Source organism: Aegilops tauschii, chromosome 1 (assembly GCF_002575655.3).
Source record: "Aegilops tauschii subsp. strangulata cultivar AL8/78 chromosome 1, Aet v6.0, whole genome shotgun sequence".
NCBI lineage: Eukaryota > Viridiplantae > Streptophyta > Magnoliopsida > Poales > Poaceae > Aegilops > Aegilops tauschii.
The window spans coordinates 487,865,199-487,883,681 of NC_053035.3; the positions used below are offsets into that span (position 1 = coordinate 487,865,199).

The 18,483-nt window shown below is 55.7% G+C and overlaps 1 long non-coding RNA gene across 1 annotated transcript; it reads right to left on the bottom strand.

Moving 5' to 3' along the window:
- Positions 1–1,974: 1,974 nt before the first annotated feature.
- Positions 1,975–4,141, bottom strand: LOC109751628 (uncharacterized). Its single transcript, XR_006669068.2, has 4 exons — positions 3,956–4,141; positions 3,129–3,235; positions 2,946–3,005; positions 1,975–2,221 (listed from the first exon to the last, which is right to left on the bottom strand). It is a non-coding gene; the product is annotated as an uncharacterized lncRNA (long non-coding RNA).
- Between the last annotated feature and the right edge of the window lie 14,342 nt (positions 4,142–18,483).

An 18,483-nucleotide genomic window follows, 5' to 3' on the forward strand; every position in this document is an offset into this window, starting at 1 on the left:
GTGTCGCTGCTCTTCTTAGTGCATGCACCGGTCGGCTCCATATAGACTTGTCTCCTCCGCGCCTCACGGCCCTGAAGGCAGCACACAAATGTCTGAAGCATACATGGGTTAAACATGATGCACAAGTATCAAAGGTAGGAACAAAAACTTGGTACTACATGTACGATACAATACTGATGAAGTAGAAAACGTTAACATTACAACGGCAAAAACAAATGGAAACATTAAAAAAAAAGATTGGAGGCCAGTACTATAGAAGCAAAGAACCAAGAATAGAGACATATATGTATTATAATATATGAGCCTAGCATGTTTAAATGGTCATAATAAGTACGTGATTTTCTATGTAAAATAATACGTGGGAAGTACAGAAGCAATCCAAATAAACGAAGAAATCATGCATGTCACTGTGTACAGCAAAAGCATAAGTAACAGACAAACTAAGCATGATTTGTGTGAAACAAAACGTATATAAAGTAGAAGCATATATGATAAACAAGGGAAGCACAACTAGTTACAAAAAAATCATAATGCTATCACAATGCATATGCGACACATGTTAATACAAAAATTTGAACATGCAAAATTACTAGCTTGTCACCAAGAGTATGGTAAACATATTAATGGTTTGGTTTGTAAACCAATTCCATCAATCAAAATTTGTGTAAACGTGAGATTTCAATACAACCAAACCATATTAATTTTAAATCCATGACGCTAATATAACCATGGGATGTAGTTAGTGTGAGAATAGGAGTGCAAAAGTAGTAGAGAACAGCTAATCCATATGCAATATCAGAAGAATTTTAAAGCTAGCTAATTCGGCAGCCTAAATGTGTCATTCGAAAATGGGGAAGGGAATGACATGCATCCTTTGGAACATATATGAGAAATGTAGGACAGAACAAGTCAACAACTAAATTTGCAACCAGACTGTACCCATTTGAAACAAAAAAAATCTGAAAGGTGTGGACATGCATCATTAAGCAACATATATGAGAAATGCAGGAAGCATGATGACAATTTTTAGATACAAATAACGCTCTTCACAATGTAGCAACAAGTTAAAAAGTTAGAAACATCTTTCTGTTGCCGCAAATTATATGGACGGAAAAACAGATAAATCATAGGAACCGTAGATATTGCAAAGCATCAAATTATTGTTGTATCAATGTAAGTTCAAGATGCTGAGTTGACATGGTTGGTCAAGTTCAAGCAGCCAGTACACGGTAAGACTATATATATACTAGTAGTTGGGGCGCGCCCATGGCGCGCCTCCTGAAAGGAAGTTTGGGCGTTGCCAACTTGTCGGCGCCCTTTTCATTGCTTCTGCTGCTCCTTACATGTACATGAACATTAGCATACTTTAGTACGGCTGATTGATTATAGTCAGTGACAGTAATTCAGATATGATACTAAAATGACAATTGGACTGCTAATTATATCAGATTCAGTAATGTTCAGTGCACAACCATGAACAGTTGGTAGCATAGTTTCTATAACACAGAATTGATCTTACAAAAAGAGAAAAAATAGTACATCAAAAGTGGATGCCCGGACAACTGGTAGCATAGAACACAAAATTAATCATGTTGGTTACACTTAAATTCTTATCAAAAGAGAGAAAATGGCACATCAAAAGCAGATGCCCGAATGACCTTGTCCATTTCAGGAAGGTCGAAATGCTCGATTAGCATGGAGGTGGGTGTTGTCATGACGGCAGTGCTATTGGTTGCATGGCACCCGTTGGACGTCGGCGAGGAGACTTGGGGGAGTACTTCTCATTTTTTTCAGATAAAGTAAAAATGTTATACGTAACCACAAGTAATGTATTTAGCTTACGATTGGGTGGCAAGGTTTTTTTTTCTTAGCACCTACCCACACATCACCTAGCATTGGTGCTAGGTAATTTCGCCTACCTGCAGTGTTTGGTTAGCATCTAGTGATGTAGATACTCTAAGCCATAGCTTGGTGTTGTCCGAAACAAAATGTATACTTTCTCACAAGAAGTACTGCCTGATTAAGGATAATTGGACTCATCCTGGCACATAACAGTCACACGAAAATAGTTTATATGATATTATTCTGGAATGACGGAAGAGAAAGTGTAAGGGGCACTGGAGTATAGAAGAAAATTAGAATGTACATATTATCAGTTACCTGTAAATAATAAAGTACTGTTGTAGTTTCACTTATCAGACCAGCTGCGAAGAAAGAAAACCTGTCAGGCATGAACAAATTATGATAAACGTAGTTAATTTGAAGCATGATAGCTGTAGATTATGATAAAAATGGTTCCGAGAGAGTAGCTTTAGGGCATGCGTTTCGGGGTGGATCAATAGGATTTGAAGCAAGCCGATGAAATATTTCAACAATATATCAGAATGATAGAACTTGTGATGCAGTAAAGGCAGTTTTCCGACATGATCAATTTCAGCTAGCAGAACAGATAGATGGAACATATATTCATGGAAGATGATAACTAACAAAGAAGGAAAAGGTTAATTTCATGGGAACATAAAATTCATCCTCCTGCAACCATAGATGCACAAAATTATTGACAGAAACTGTCCAAGCCATCAGAAATACTGCTTTTTGGGCAGAACAAAGAGATCATGAGGCGCACCAAATCACCTCTGACCAAAGAAAAACAGAACAAAAGAGCACAGATACTACCATGATAGCTAACTTTCCGATCATCTCTATAACATGGGTAGCGCTAACAATGGAACAGAACAAAATCTTTGTGAAATTGGGTTTACATAAAAATGCACGCAATGCTATGTTCACTAATTGCTAGATTGACTAAATATTGCTCCCATAGTGAGACACAAGAATGCAGAACACAAGATATGAAGGAGTGTCGGGAACAAAAGGCAGACTCATTTTCCTGTTCTAGAGACGCCTTCAATTTTCACTACAGCAAATATAGCAAGAATGCTTACAATTTAATGATTGAAGCTTTGGTAGAAAGCGATCTGTTGGGTCTATGGCATTTGCAATTCCTGAAAAACATAATGGGCTATCAATTAGTAAAACAGTACAAAATGCCGAGTAAGATTGTTTTCCTTTTCTTTTCAGAGAGTTAAAAGTGTACATTGTAGGTGTGAGTATCGCAGAAAACGAACCTATTAGTATGCATCTTGAGAACTGGTGGTTGGTAAGCATGAAAACGTCATGTAGCACAGCCCGGTCTCGTGTTATTAAGTAGTCCATCTCATCCGCAATGATCAATCTGGCCAGCAGTGAGATACAGTTCAGGTAGCAGGATCAAAATGGCAAGAAAATCCATTATCGTACAAGCAGGTTCAAATAGTTCCTACATCCTCCTCCTTAAAGTTTCTTTCTGAGAAAACATACGCTGCAGTTGCTGAAGTGGTGACAATTTTCCACTTGCCTTTTTTCAAACCCGGAATTTTCTTTGTGAGAAAATATATTGATCTTACAAAACTATAGCAGAACCTATGTACACATAAATCAATCTTACTGAATTTGTTACATGCCCGCACCCGAAATAGTATGGCTACACCCAAAAGCATAACAAATTCACAAAGGGAAGGACCCGTGGCTTTGGACCTTCGATCCGTTTGTGGGGAAGCAATTTAAAAGTGCTTCGTCAACCCCAAAATATTATGGCTTCGCCACTCATTTACATCTTTTGTTACATACTGACATATAAATCCAGGGACATGAGTAAAGAAAAATAGAACTTGCGAATGCACAACTCCTCTAGATAAAATTGTTCTACCTCTTAGTACATAGCCAGACATGGTATATCAGTTAGGAGAATAAAACACAACATAACAATGGGAAGTAAAGAATATTTCACTCTCTAATGACACAAACAAATTAAGTCAGAGAAATAAACAAATACTGGTAGTTGTAACCTGAAAAGTATGCACACCCACATACAAGTGTTCAAGGATCTAAAATAACGAGGTGTCCCATTAAGTACCTTGTTAAAGAAATCCGATTCAGCATATGGTGATCTGAATCCAAGTAAGAGAAATCAGGGATTTTATCCAGAAATTCACATCAAAATCTTCCTCTCTAACTTGAAGGGAAACATACAAGCAAATCATTCAGCTATTGTATTGTTCAGATAACTTGTTCAAACTGGAGAAAGTATGTAGTACCGAGTATGACAGTTCTCTTATGCATCCAATCAGTAGCTATATCCTACCTAAGATTCTATCAGCCGCTCTCAAATACAAAAGCATAGCAGATTGACCCAAGAATTACCATTTTCTTCTTTAGTTCCTTTCACTTCTCCAACTCAAAAAAAGAGCTGGATAGAACACGGTAAATAAAGCATGAAATAAACAGCACCCACTTCTAATAGTTAATATAAACATTTTACAGTTGAAATAGGGAAATCAAAGATTGAATTTAAGCCTCATTACTCAGAGTATCTCATAATTATTTTTGTTGAAAATCAGATGAATGGACTCCCATATACACTAATTCTAACCAGCAACCCTTGTGCGAATGCGCATAGAGGCCGACATGTATCCCTTCCTCTCTCTCAAGCCCCGTGATGATAGGAAGAATCTCCTGCATACTGTGAGCATAGAGAATGATATAAAATGCGATGAGAGCAGCAATGCATTGAAAGAGCTATGCATGAGGCATTTACGTGTACGTGGTGGACTACCCTTCTTCTCCTTGTTGAGCGGTGGCAACTGGAACGCAAGCCAGTAAGCCACGATAGTCGGTCTACATACAACAGGGCCACCACCACCAAACAATTTCTGAAAAATCTACCCCAACAAAGAAACAACAGCCTAAAAAACACCTAAGCCTTCCATACCCAAAAAGAGAACATCATTGTCGGGTGGTAGGTGCGACATATGGCAATGGGTGGCTTATCATAGTGGGTGCCAGTAAGACGTCGCCGGTGCCTGGAAACGGGATAAGGCGAAGACATGCACTCCGGCGAATCTTACCCAGGTTCGGGGCTCTCCGAGGAGATAACACCCCTAGTCCTGCTCTGCGGGGTCTCCGCATGATCACTAGATCGGAAAGAGTAGCTACAAATGCTCCTAGAGCTGTAGGGTTCAAGGGAGAAGAAGAACAAGGCTAGTTCTTACTTCCCTCTCTCTATGGTGTGTGTATAATGCTAAACCGCCCACCCTTTGCATGGGTGCCCGGGGGGTTTATATAGGCCTACCCCCCGGGGGTACAATGGTAATCCGGCTGGGCACTGGTCCTAGCCGTCAGTGTCTACGCTCGCCGGCTTCTCCGCCGGCCGTTGGGGCCCGCCGACTGGTGGGTCCCGCCGGCTGCCGGCCTCTTGGTCGACAGGCCGGCCCCACCGCCTAGGGTCTTGTCGGCGGCTGCTTACTGTAGCCTCGCCCCTGATGACGAGGGCTTCGTCGAGGTAAGCGTGGCTACAGTGTGCCGCCTCGAGGGCTCTTCACTGTAGCCTTGCCTCGTCTTGTCTCCTTAATGTGGCTCCTGCTTCGAGGAAGGGGGTAGCCGGCTTCTGGGGGCCGGCTACGCCCTTGGCCGACTGGCGGAGGGCCGGGCCGCCTTCGCGCCTCTCTCTGGCTAAAGGGGCCTGCCGCCCGTGGGCCGCACTGGCGTCTGTCGTGGGTGACGTTGAGGCCAGCACGGCTATAGTGCCGAGCCGGACGGGAGATGGCCGACCCGTACGGCGTCCTTTGGCCATGCCTGCCTCGGGCTTCGGGGGTAGTGGGCCGCACTGTGGCCACACCCCGTCTTCTCACCGTTATGTGGGCGCAGTTTTGGTGGTTGCGGTCTTGGCCGGCTTCTTGGAGTCGGCGCTCTTCGTGGCCGGCTCTGGGAAGTCGGCGTTCTTCATGGCCGGCTCTGGGGAGTCGGCATCCTCTATGGCCGGCTCCCTGGAGGTGGCCATCCCGTGGATATCTTGGAGGGGAGGTTGCTGAGGCTGGGTCGTCTTCTGGGAGTCGGCTTCAAGGGTAGCCGGCCAGGGAAGGCGGCCCAATGCTTGAAATGCTTGAAGGCCCAAAGGCCTGATAATTTTTTTGGAAAAGCCAGGGGCAGTCGGTTAGGCTACCCGTGGCCATTTACTCCGACAGTAGTCCCCGAAGCTGATTGGGCTTCGAGGTTGGGTAGGAGTCGAGAAGCTCGGTCAGCTTCCTAGCTCGACAAGCCGGCACCTGGGAGCCGGCCTTGGTTAGGCGTGCCATCTTGGCCAAAAATTCTGGAGTCGGAGGGCGGGAGCTCGCCAGCGCGTGCACCGGGCCGCGGGCCGGCCACTTGCCGCCTGCGAACCACGTGGCCTCTCTCGGCCAAAAAGCCTGCCAGCCCACGCGCGCGATGGGACGTCGCCGCAGGGCGGGGGCTCGCCACGTCCACGCCCGGGCCCAGGCGTGGATTCTCTGCAGCCCAAAACCGCCCGCACGTCACCTCGCGGCAGTTTCGGCACGCCTTTAGGGCGTAATAACCGCGGGGCGTGGGGGGAGTGGGTGCAGTTAATCCCACGTCTCACCCCACGTCCGGCCTCCCCGGCTTCACATCGCGAAGCTATAAGTAGGGGGAGGGGGGAGAGCGGTAGGCTCTCGCACGCTCCCCCTCTTTCCACCACCTTCTTCCTCCTGTCGTTTCTTGCAACAGCGCCTCACCGCCGCGCTCCTCCACTACTCGTTCCTCCGCCGCCGCGCTCGTTTTCGCTATGCCTCCCACCACGGAGCAGTATGGCGGGGACTGGGATGGCTCCAACGTCCACGAGGATCGCGTCGAATTCCTCCGCAAGACGCGGCGGCTGCCCGGTGCGGACGAGGTGGAGGTCCGTCTCGCGCCGGCGAAGGAGAATACGCCGGAGCCGCGGGAGGGCGAGCGGGTGGTCTTCCGCTCGCATTTCTTGCGTGGCCTCGGCCTGCCCGTGAGTGCCTTCTTCCGCTCCTGGCTCGAGTTCTACCAGCTCCAGCCGCACCACCTCACCCCAAACGTGGTGGTGCTGCTGCCTGCCTTCGTCACCCTGTGCGAAGGCTACCTCGGCGTCCTCCCTACCCTCGAGCTCTGGGGGGAGTTCTTCCAGTCCAAGATGGGCAGGCGTATGCAGGGCGTGCCGGCTCAGACTGGCGCCTACATCACGATGCGGAGGGTGGCCGCCGACAACCCCTTCCCCGTCATCCCGCTGATCCAGTCGGTGAAGTTATGGCCAAAGTCGTACTTCTACATCAGGAACATCGCCCCGCAGGGTGACTACGTCAACCTGCCGGCTTTCGTAGCCGGCCCACCGGCGGGCAGGCGGCCCTAGTGGTCATACCGGGCCGTGACGCTGACGCCGGCTAGAAACGCAGCCATCGCCCGAGTGCGGGCGATGATCCAGTCGGAGGGCTTGTCGGGGCCCGACCTGCTGGCCGCCTTCGTCACGCCGGGTACTCCCGCTCCAGAGCCGCCCTCATCTGATCTGTCAGATGAACGGCCAGCTCGATCCGAGCCGGATGTGTACCAAGGACATGCCGCACGAGGAGGTGGCCTATATGGTGAACTACCCCGCGAACTGCAAACTCTCCGAAGAGTGGCAGTTCGGCAAGGAGCCATATAGTCGAGCCAATCCGCCGCCCACGGTATGTTCTCCTTGTCTCTTCTTTTTCTCTCAGCTTTGTCGCCGAGTTCCTTTGGCCGACTCTGACTAGTGGGCTTGTCTTCGACAGAGCCCTCTTCTTCGGCCTGCCGGCGGGTCGGACGCGGAGCGCCGATTCGTCCCCGACCGGACGCAGCACGACCTGGAGGATCCCGACATGGGGGCGGCCGCTATGGACGACAACACCGAGCCGGGTGGCGGCCAAGTCGGCGGCGAAGCAGGCGGCTCCGAGCATGGAGTCACCTTCGACGACTGGCCGGACGACGACGAAGCCGAAGTCGTCCCGCGCCGTCAGCCGGCATCTGGCCGCGGCGCGGGTTCCTCCGCTGCACCGCCTGCTCGGGGCGGCGGGCAGAAGCGTCGCGCCGCACAGGGTTTGTTCGGCAGTCGGACGAAGAAGCCCAGGGGCGGGGCGGCGGCGACCAGTCGGGAGGAGGCGGCCGCGAAGGCGGCTCGCTTTCGCAAGACGGTGAAGCAACCGCAGACGGTTTCGGCGGAAGTTCAAACTCCTTCATGTACTCTTTTTTCTTTCTTTTCTCTGGTGGTTCTTGAATCCTTGTCTTTTTCTCCAAACAACCAGAGCTCCATTGTCGCTCGAGCGGGCGGCTGCCGCCTCCGTCGTTGAGTCGCCGAGGGGGTCTGGGAGCACCACTCGCCGCGTGGACCCCCTTGCCAACCTCCAGGCGGCGACGGAGCAGAACGCGCGGGAGGTGCGGGAGGAGCAGGAGGCGCGGGAGGCGGAGGCGCGGAAGGCGGCGCAGGAGGAGGAGGCGGCGAAGGCGTGCGCCGACGCTGCAGCCCAGGCCCAAGCGGAGGCTGCAGCTGCGGCGACGGCGGAGGGGGCCCTGTTGGTTACCCCACCGCGCGTCGCAGCGCCCGGGGCCCCGGAGCCCCCGCCAGAAGAGGCCGGCGGCGACCAGCCGGGGCTGGAGAGGGATGACGACGTCGTCATCCTGGAGAGGGCGCCGGTGCCGACTCCGCCGACTGGGGCGGCTCAAGGCGGCCGGCCTGACCTGCCGCCTGCGCAGTCGGCGGGGGGCGAGCCGGCCGCGAGGACTGAGCTGGCGGTCCGGATGCCGCCGAGCCGGCGCGCAGGGAAGGCTGCGTTAGAGCCACAGAAGGCGGCGTCGGAGCCGCAGCCGGCCGCGGGCTCCAGCTCGTCGGCCCAGGATGTGGAGGTGGCCAGCGCCATCTCAGGGTGGACGCCGGGTGGAGGGACGGCCGTGAGGAATGTGGCCGCGCAGGACGTCCGGACCCGGCTCCAAGCCCAGGTTACGGCGCTGAGGCAGTTCACCGATGAATTCCTCGCGACGCGGGCGGCCATCCGGGTTAGGCTTCTTATCTTGCTTCTTCTTGATCCTGGTTTCTTCCGTGGGGGCGCGTCAGCGCACCCACTGGGTGTAGTCCCCGAGTTCCGAGTCGGCTGCTGAGCAGGCGGCTTGGAACTTCTTAGTGGATTCGGCTTTGCTGTTCTTGTTCTTACTTCGATCTTCTGCCTATCTTGTAGGACTACCACAATCTTCGTGCGGCCGCCTTCAACTCCCAGGCTCGGGAGCTGACCCAGAAGACCGCCGACCTAACTGAGAGCCGGGGTAAGTGCTTCTGTTCTTTATCTCACGTGGGGGCGCGTCAGCGCACCCACTAGGTGTAGTCCCCGAGATTCGGGCCGACTGCTGAGCAGTCGGGTCGGATCTTCCTTGACGACTTCCTCTAATTGTTTCTTCTTTTTCTGCCATCTCTGCAGCGGCCAACGCCGGTCTGAGGGCACAGCTGGGAGAGTCTCAGACTGCCCTTCGTGTCAAGGAGGCCGAGCTTGCCGCCTTGGTGCAGGAACGCGACCGCCTGGCCAAGAAGTTGGCCGACTAGGAGGAGGGCCACAAGGCAGCTCTGAAGGTGGCGCAGGACCTCGAAGCCGCCCTCCAGGCTGAGTACGAGACAGAAGCGGCTGGCTGGGCTGAAGCAAGGCAGACTCTGATCACCGGCTATGGTCAGATCGAAGATCTGGTTGACGGTAAGCCGCCTACTTCTTCGTCCTTTCTTGCCGTCTGCCGCCTTTGGCTCGTTTTCTGACTTGGTGTTTTCTCTTCTTTCTCTTTCTTTCTTGCACAGAGTACTTCCCTGGCTACTCTACCGCCGCCAACCAGCTCATTGAGGCCCGCCGCCAAGCGCGGAGGCAGGCTGGCTTCGAGATCTCACCAAGCGCTTGCCGTTCGCTGGAGGAGCAGCTCTTGGCGATCCAGGCCCGTCTCCAGCCGGCTCACCGACTGCTCCGCCGGCGTCAGCGTGTCGGGGCGCAAGTATTGGCCGCCCTCTGGCCCGGCGAAGTGGTTCCCTGCACCCCCAGTCGGACTGCCGACTGGCTGGAGGTGGCGGTCGGTCGCTTCGAAGCCTGGAAGGCCTCGGTAGCTCGGTCCGGTGCCAGGCGGGCGCTGGAGTTCGTCAAGGCCTGGTACCCGGGCCTGAGTCTGTACCAGCTGGCTACCTGGCGGCAGCAAGCCGACACGGAGCTGGAGCCGGCGCGGCCGGCTATCGTCCGGTGGGCTTCGGCGATCGCCGACTACACCGACACCAGTGTCTTCGCCCCTGAGGTGGACGACAACGGCGTCGCCCAGCCGGAGGAATGGTTCGGGCTGAACCCGGCGGACGGTGAATACTCGGCGGAGGAGATCGACTCCAGCGACGAGGGCGAGGAGGAGGAGGAAGGTGAAGACGCCGAGCCGGATGGTGGAGCGGCCGACCAGCCTCAGGCTGACCGCGCCTCCAGCACCACGTCACGCGCGGGTGCGTTGCCTTCCCCCGGTGGTGACCCAGCCGAGGCCCGCCAGCCGGCCACTCCTTCAACCGGCGACGCCATCTCCACCGACCAGCCTGGCTCCCGCACCGCGCCTAAGTCTAGTCTGTTATCTTTTGTTTTCCTGTCTTGTCACTTTTGGAACAATATTCTGTTAAGTCTGCACAATTCCACCCACTGGGGGTGTATTCGAACTTATGTCTATTGCCGGCCTGTTGGGGGCTCTATATGTGTATATAACTTATGCATGCATTTGGCTTTTCCTCGTGCTTTGCTTTTCATCCTTCTGCTGTTTCCTTTGCCGCCCTCCCTTGGTTGCCGCCTCCCCAGACAGACAGTTCCTCTGCAATCTGTTGCTGGAGAAGTGCTTGGCCAATTGGGAGGGCAAGTACTCTAGCTTTGTTGGATTGGAGCTAAGTGTTTAGGAAGCCGGCCAGCCGGCTGTTCTGACAGCCGGCAAGCGTGGTTGGAGGCTGTCTTTTTGCTATATAAGTTCGTTAGTCCTTAGCCGTTTTTCGTGTGGGCATCCTTTCTGCCTTGTCTCTTGCTAGTCGGACAGTCGGTTCTTCGAGCTGCGACTTTCAACAAAAGAGGACTCGGGAGCCGGCACACTACTTGTCTGACTTCAGGTAGAACTTTTAATATAGCACAAGGCGGCCAGTCCCCGGGCCGACTAGTCGAACCCGGTGCCAGACAAGAAATCAAATGTAATAACCCCGAGTACTGTTCGGGGAGCCTATTGGTTCGTACTTAATACAAAAGGGTAGCATGATACATACTGCTTTTAACTATAAAATCTTCTCAGGAGGTTCGCGTTCCATGGTCGCTCCGACTCCTTGCCGGAGTCATCTCTCTTGCGTGCTCTTGGTTTTTGCGCGTCGATCAAGTAGTAGGAGTCGTTGCCGAGTGCCTTGCTGACGACGAAGGGGCCTTCCCAAGGGGCCGAGAGCTTGTGCTGGCCGGCTGTTCGCTGGATTAGCCGAAGCACAAGGTCGCCCTCTTGGAAGGATCTTGGCTTGACCTTGCGGTTGTGGTAGCGGCGCAGCCCTTGCTGGTAGATGGCGGACCAGCTGAGTGCTAATAGCCGGCCTTCTTCTAGTAGGTCGACGCCGTCTTCTCTTGCTTCTTTGGCCTCCGCCTCCGTGTACATGGTGATCCGAGGCGAGTCGAACTCGATGTCTGTTGGGATGACAGCCTCGGCACCATATACAAGGAAGAATGGAGTGAAGTTGGTCGACTTGTTGGGTGTAGTGCGCAGAATCCAGAGGACAGCCGGCAGCTCATCAGCCAGCAGCCGGCCGATCGCTCCAGTGGTACAACCAGTCGGGGCTTGATGCCGGAGAGGATGAGTCCATTTGCTCGCTCGACCTGGCCGTTTGACTGCAGGTGGGCAACGGACGCTAAGTCCAGTCGTATGCCCTGCGTCGCGCAGAAACGTGCCAGTGCTCCCTTGGCAAAGTTCGTGCCGTTGTCGGTGATGATGTTGTGCGGCACGCCGTACCGAGTAGTGATGTCAGTGATGAATGTCACGGCAGTCGGCCCGTTCAGCTTCTTGATCGGCTTCGCTTCGATCCACTTTGTGAACTTGTCCACAGCGACAAGTAGATGTGTCAAGCCGCCTCGGGCTGTCTTGAAAGGGCCCACCATGTCCAGTCCCCATACGGCAAAGGGCCAGGTGAGGGGAATGGTCTTCAGTGGAGAAGCCGGCAGGTGTTGCTTGGAACTGAAAACTTGGCATCCTCTGCAGCTCTTGACTATCTCTTTGGCATCTTCCAAGGCAGTCGGCCAGAAGAAGCCGTGGCGGAAAGCCTTGGCCACAAGTGATCTTGAGGCTGCGTGGTGGCCGCATTCGCCTTGGTGGATATCCTTCAGGATTGCCACTCCTTTTTCTGGCTCAACACAGCGCGGGAAGACCCCAGTGACGCTGCGCTTCACAAGCTCTCTGTTGATTATTGCATATGCTCCGGCTCGTTGTTGCGCTAGTCTTGCTGAGATCTCATCAGCCGGCAGCTCTCTGCTGACTAGGAACTTGAGGATGGGCTGGGCCCATGATGGAGCTGTGACTTCTTCTTCTGTTAGCGTAGCCACCATGATTCGGGTGGGTGGGTTGGGTGGCGTGGAGTTGGAGTCGGCCACCGCTTCTTGCGTTGCTGCAGTTCCCAGGCCGACTGCTGCAGTCCCCGGGCCGGGTTCTGATGTCCCCGGGCCGGGTGCGACTACGGCAGTCCCCGGGCCAGTTGTAGAAGTCCCCGCGCCGCCTGCGGGGTTCCTCCAGTCGGATCCGACGGCATCTGGCACAGGAGGTACGAAGATAGAGTCCGACTCTGGAGACGGCTTGAGGAGGCGCTGGAGGGAGACGCCAGTCGGTATGGCTTGTCGGGTGGAGCCAATCCGTGCTAGGGCATCTGCTTGGTCGTTGTCGGCCCTTGGCACGTGAAGGAACTCGCACCCTTCAAAGTACCCGCTGATCTGCTGGACGAGGAATCGATAGCTCGCCATGTTCGCGTCCTTGGCATCCCAGTCGCCAGACGACTGCTGGACCACCAAGTCTGAGTCGCCGTAACATAGGATCCGGCGTATGCCGAGCTCTTTGGCTAGCCGGAGCCCATGTACGAGCGCCTCGTACTCGGCCACGTTGTTGGAGGCGGCGAAGTGGATCTGCAGCTTTTACTTGAGCTTGTCGCCTTTGGGAGAGGTGAGGACGATGCTGGCTCCCAAGCCGGTGCGCATCTTGGACCCGTCAAAGAGCATCCGCCAATGGGTAGAGTCGGGAGCCGGCGGTAGGTACTGGGTCTCGGCCCAGTCGACGAGGAAGTCGGCCAAGGCTTGGGACTTGATGGCGGTGCGGGGTTGGTAGAAGATCGTGTAGGGCGCCAATGCAATGGCCCATTTGGCCACTCGGCCGGATGCATCCCGGCTGCCTGTGATCTCGGCAAGCGGGGCGGTGCACACGACCGTGATGGGATGCTCTTGGAAGTAGGGCTTTAGTTTCTTTGCAGCGAAGTACACCCCGGAGCACATCTTCTGGTAGTGCGGGTAGTTTTGCTTTGAGCTGGATAGCACTTCGCTGAGATAGTACACCGGCCTCTGGACTAGCTGGGCTCGGCCTTCTTCCGGGCGTTGGACCACAACAACAGTACTGACCACTCGCCTAGTCGCGGCGATGTAGAGGAGCATGGGCTCCTTTTTAGTCGGCGCTGCCAGGACAGGCGGAGTGGTCAGCATTTTCTTCAACTCATGGAAGGCTTGGTCGGCTTGGTCAGTCCACTCGAAGTGAGTGGACTTCTTCATGAGTCGGTACAGGGGGAGAGCCTTCTCTCCTAGTCGGCTGATAAAGCGATTCAGGGAGGCCAAGCACCCGGTGAACTTCTGCACATCTCGCAGTTTGGTGGGAATCTCCATCCTCTCGATGGCCTTGATCTTCACAGGGTTGCACTCGATGCCGCGTTCGGAGACCAGGAAGCCTAGCAGCTGGCCGGCTGGTACTCCGAACACGCACTTCTCGGGGTTGAGCTTGATTTGGAATCGGCGCAAGTTGGCGAATGTTTCTTTGAGATCTTCCAGCAGGGTGTCGCGCTTCTCTGTCTTCACCACAATGTCGTCTACATAGACGTGGGCATTTCTGCCGAGTTGTTTCAAGAGGCATTTCTGCATGCAACGCAGAAAAGTGGCACCGGCATTCCTTAAGCCGAATGTCATAGTCAGGTAGCAGAAAGCTCCAAAGGGTGTGACGAAGGCAGTCTTCAGGCGGTCTGCTGGGTCCAACTTGATCTGATGGTACCCTGAGTAGGCATCCAAAAAACTCAACAGCTCGCATCCGGCTGTGGAGTCTATCACTTGATCAATCCGTGGCAAAGCAAACAGATCCTTTGGGCAGGCCTTGTTGAGGCTAGTGTAGTCTATGCACATGCGCCACTTGTTATTCTTCTTCAGAACCAGAACTGGGTTGGCAAGCCATTCTGGAAAAAACACCTCCATGATAAAGCCAGCGGCAAGGAGCCGGGCTATCTCTTCTCCCACGATTCTTCTCTTCTCTTCTGAGAGTCGGCGGAGGGGCTGCTTGACCGGCTTCGCGTCAGCTCGGACATGTAATTTGTGCTCGGCGAAATCCTTCGGGACACCCGGCATGTCCTTTGGGGACCATGCAAAGATGTCTCGATTCTCACGGAGGAAGTCGACGAGCTCGCCTTCCTATTTACTGTCTAAGTTCGCCCCAATGACAGCGAACCTCTCCGGATTCTCCGGGTCCAGAGGTATCTTCTTCGTCTCTTTGGCAGGCTGGAAGGAGCCCTGCGCATCATAGTCCTTTGGGTTGGGGGACAGGGCCGGCTGCTTGCCGGCCATGGCCACAACCCGCTCCACCATCTTCTTCTCTTCTGCCACCACGAGGGACTCGGCCAGACGGCTACTGGCCATGGCGCACTCGATGGACTTCTTGTAATCGCCGGCTACCGTGATGATCCCCTTCGAGCTCGGCATCTTCATCTTCAGGTAGGCGTAGTGGGGCACAGCCATGAATTTGGCCAGAGCAGGTCGGCCAAGCAAGGCATGATAGGGGCTCTCCAGATCCACTACCTCGAACCAGATCGCTTCTCGGCGAAAATGATCTTTGTCTCCGAAGAGAACATCCATTTTAATCTTGCCGATTGGGGAGCAAGACAAGCCGGGGACGATACCATGGAACACGGTCCGGCTTGGCATAAGCTGCTTCGCCTTGATGTTCAGCTTCTCCATGGTATCGCAGTACAGTATATTGATACTGCTTCCGCCATCTATCAGGACGCGGGAGAATCGGGCAGCTCGCCTCTCCGTCGCGAGCGTAACATCCAAGACCAGTGCATAGGAGCCCGGGGATGGCATCACCTCTGGGTGGTCGGCCTGGCTCCAGCTGATTGGCTTCTCTGACCAGTGTATGAACTCGGGGGTGCTTGAGGCGACTTCATTGACCTCTTGATGCTGTCGGCGCCGACTACGCTTGTCATCGGCTTGGCTGGTGAAGACGACGTAGGCGGCGTGTTCTTCAGGGAACTCATCTTGGATGGCTCCGACTGTCGGCCGAGCCGCCGGCTGCTGGGGGCTGGAGGCGGCGGGCCGGGAGGCGGAGGCAGCAACAACCCTTCGCCCTTGGAGATTCGGGTGAGCCAGTGGCATTTTCGGGTTGTGTGGTTGGACGGCTTCGCGCCGCTGTGGAACTTGCAGGGGGCGTCGAGAGTCTGCTCGTAAGAGAAAGCCGGCTGCCAAGCCGGCCTGCCACCCTTCTTCTTGGGGGCGGGCCGCTCTTCGGGCTGCTCATCTTCAACTGTGGCCACCTGCCGACTGGTGGAAGTTGGCATGGGGCCTTGCGGTTGTGATCGTTCTGGTAGGGGCACCGATTGGAATCGCCAGCCGGCATCTTGGGAGCCGGAGCAATCACCTTCCCGGAGGCGTCCACTCGGAGCTCGGTCTTCATCGAGGAGTCGGCCATGGCGTACTTGTCCGCGATGACCAGCAGTTCGTCGAGGGTAGCCGGCTCGTCGCAGAGGAGTCGGTGCTTGAGGAGGGTGCCCTCTCGGCACCCGGCGGTGAAGTACTCGATGGCCTGAACCTCGTGCACCCCCTCGCAGGAGTTGCGGAGCTTGGCCCACCGCGTGAGGTAGTCGCGGGTCGACTCATTGGGTCCTTGGACGCACAGGGAGAGCTGGCGAGGCTTGGGAGGCCGCTTGTACGTGCTGGTGAAGTTGCGGACGAAAACTTCCGTGAAGTCCAGCCAGCTGTTGATGCTGTATGGCTTGAGGCTGTTGAGCCATGTGCGCGCCGTGCCTTGCAGCATGAGGGGGACGTACTTCACGGCGACGCGCCGATTGCCATTGGCTATGCTGACAGCAGTGGAGTAGTCGATGAGCCAATCCTCCGGCTTCACTAAGCCGTTCTACTTGGGCGTGTCTCTGTGGAGCGAGAACCCTTTGGGAAAGGGCTCGTCGCGGATGCGGGGGCCAAAGCATGGCGGGCCGACATCGTCTTCTTCTTCTAACGCCAAGGATCGAGCAAGGCGGTCGATCCGGTGGCGGGCGTCGTTCTCGCCGACTCCTTCTCGGCGGCCGAGTCGGTCGCCAAGAGTCGGGTGCGTGACGGGCGGCGGGGTGAGACGTCTTTCTCTTCGAGGCAGGGGAGGAGGCAGATTTCCTTGGCGTTCCACCGCTCGAGGGCGGCCCTCCGCGTCGCGCTCGATGGTGATGCGAGTCCGGCTGCGGCTGGCAGCCGGCTCCTTGTCTTTCTTCTGGCGGGCGCCGCTCGCAGTCAGCGAGCAGGACGTCACGGCGTGCTCCCGGCGCGGGGGATGACTATCAGCACGGGCGCCGGCTTCGTGCCGTTCTGCAGCCGCGTCGATCAGCTGCTGGATCCGTCTTGTCATGTAGGGGAGCTCGTCGGCTCCCAGCCCATTTAGCTCTTCGGCTGCCGCCTGAGCGGCTCGCAGATTCTCGAGCGGGGCGGCGTAGACGGGGCGATCTGCCCCCAGCATGCTGGCAACAGCCGCGCCGCGCTTCTGGACGAAGCCGGCTCGGCTCGGCCCGCTAGGCGGCGGTGTACCGAAGGCGGCGCGGTCGACTTCGCGCTGGTGGGCCTCGGTGAGGCGTCTCATGGAGGCTATCTTCTGGCCTTCCGCGATGAGGGCGAGGCGGCGTGCCTCCAGGGTCTCGGCGTCGGCGTCGGCCGGGATGGGGACGGAGAGGTCGTGCATCGCCGCTTGCAGGGCGTCGTGGGCGTTCTCGCCCGAGTTGGCGACGTGGCTGATGACCAACACTTCGGTGACAGCGCTGCTGCCACTGTCAGCTCGAGGGAGGGGGTCGTCGAAGACCACCACGTCGGAGGGGTAGGCGTCGAGCGATGCCGTGTCGGAGTCGACGAGCATCGGGTCGGTGGAGCCGACCGACTCCACATCTACAGCAAGCTCGCTGGAGACGTGAAGCTGGTCAAGGAGGCGGACGGGGCGGCTCTCGGGGTAGTCCGTCCCTGCGTCGGACGCAGGCTCGTCGGAGATGCGAGTCTCGCCGAGAAGATCGGCGAGGCAGCTCGCCGCGCAGGCGTCGTCGACGCCTTGCAGCGCGTCGAGGCAAATGCCATCGGGCGCAGCAGGCTGGCTGCGCTCGCGGGGGAGGAAAAGGGTTCCCGTCCAGAACAGGTCTCCGGACGACGGTGCACCTCGCCCCACGGTGGGCGCCAAATATCGGGTGGTAGGTGCGACATATGCCAACGGGTGGCTTATCATAGTGGGTGCCAGTAAGACGTCGCCGGTGCCTGGAAACGGGATGAGGCGAAGACATGCACGCCGGCGAATCTTACCCAGGTTCGGGGCTCTCCGAGGAGATAACACCCCTAGTCCTGCTCTGCAGGGTCTCCGCATGATCACTAGATCGGAAAGAGTAGCTACAAATGCTCCTAGAGCTGTAGGGTTCAAGGGAGAAGAAGAACAAGGCTAGTTCTTACTTCCCTCTCTCTATGGTGTGTGTATAATGCTAAGCCGCCCACCCTTTGCATGGGTGCCCGGGGGGTTTATATAGGCCTACCCCCCGGGGGTACAATGGTAATCCGGCTAGGCGCTGGTCCCAGCCGTTAGTGTCTACGCTCGCCGGCTTCTCCGCCGGCCGTTGGGGCCCGCAGACTGGTGGGTCCCGCCGGCTGCCGGCCTCTTGGTCGACAGGCCGGCCCCACCGCCTAGGGTCTTGTCGGCTGCTGCTTACTGTAGCCTCGCCCCTGATGACGAGGGCTTCGTCGAGGTAAGCGTGGCTACAGTGTGCCACCTCGAGGGCTCTTCACTGTAGCCTTGCCTCGTCTTGTCTCCTTAATGTGGCTCCTGCTTCGAGGAAGGGGGTAGCCGGCTTCTGGGGGCCGGCTACGCCCTTGGCCGACTGGGGGAGGGCCGGGCCGCCTTCGCGCCTCTCTCTGGCTAAAGGAGCCCGCCGCCCGTACGGGAGATGGCCGTCCCGTACGGCGTCCTGTGGCCATGCCTGCCTCGGGCTTCGGGGGTAGTGGGCCGCACTGTGGCCACACCCCGTCTTGTCACCGTTATGTGGGCGCAGTTTTGGTGGTTGCGGTCTTGGCCGGCTTCTTGGAGTCGGCGCTCTTCGTGGCCAGCTCT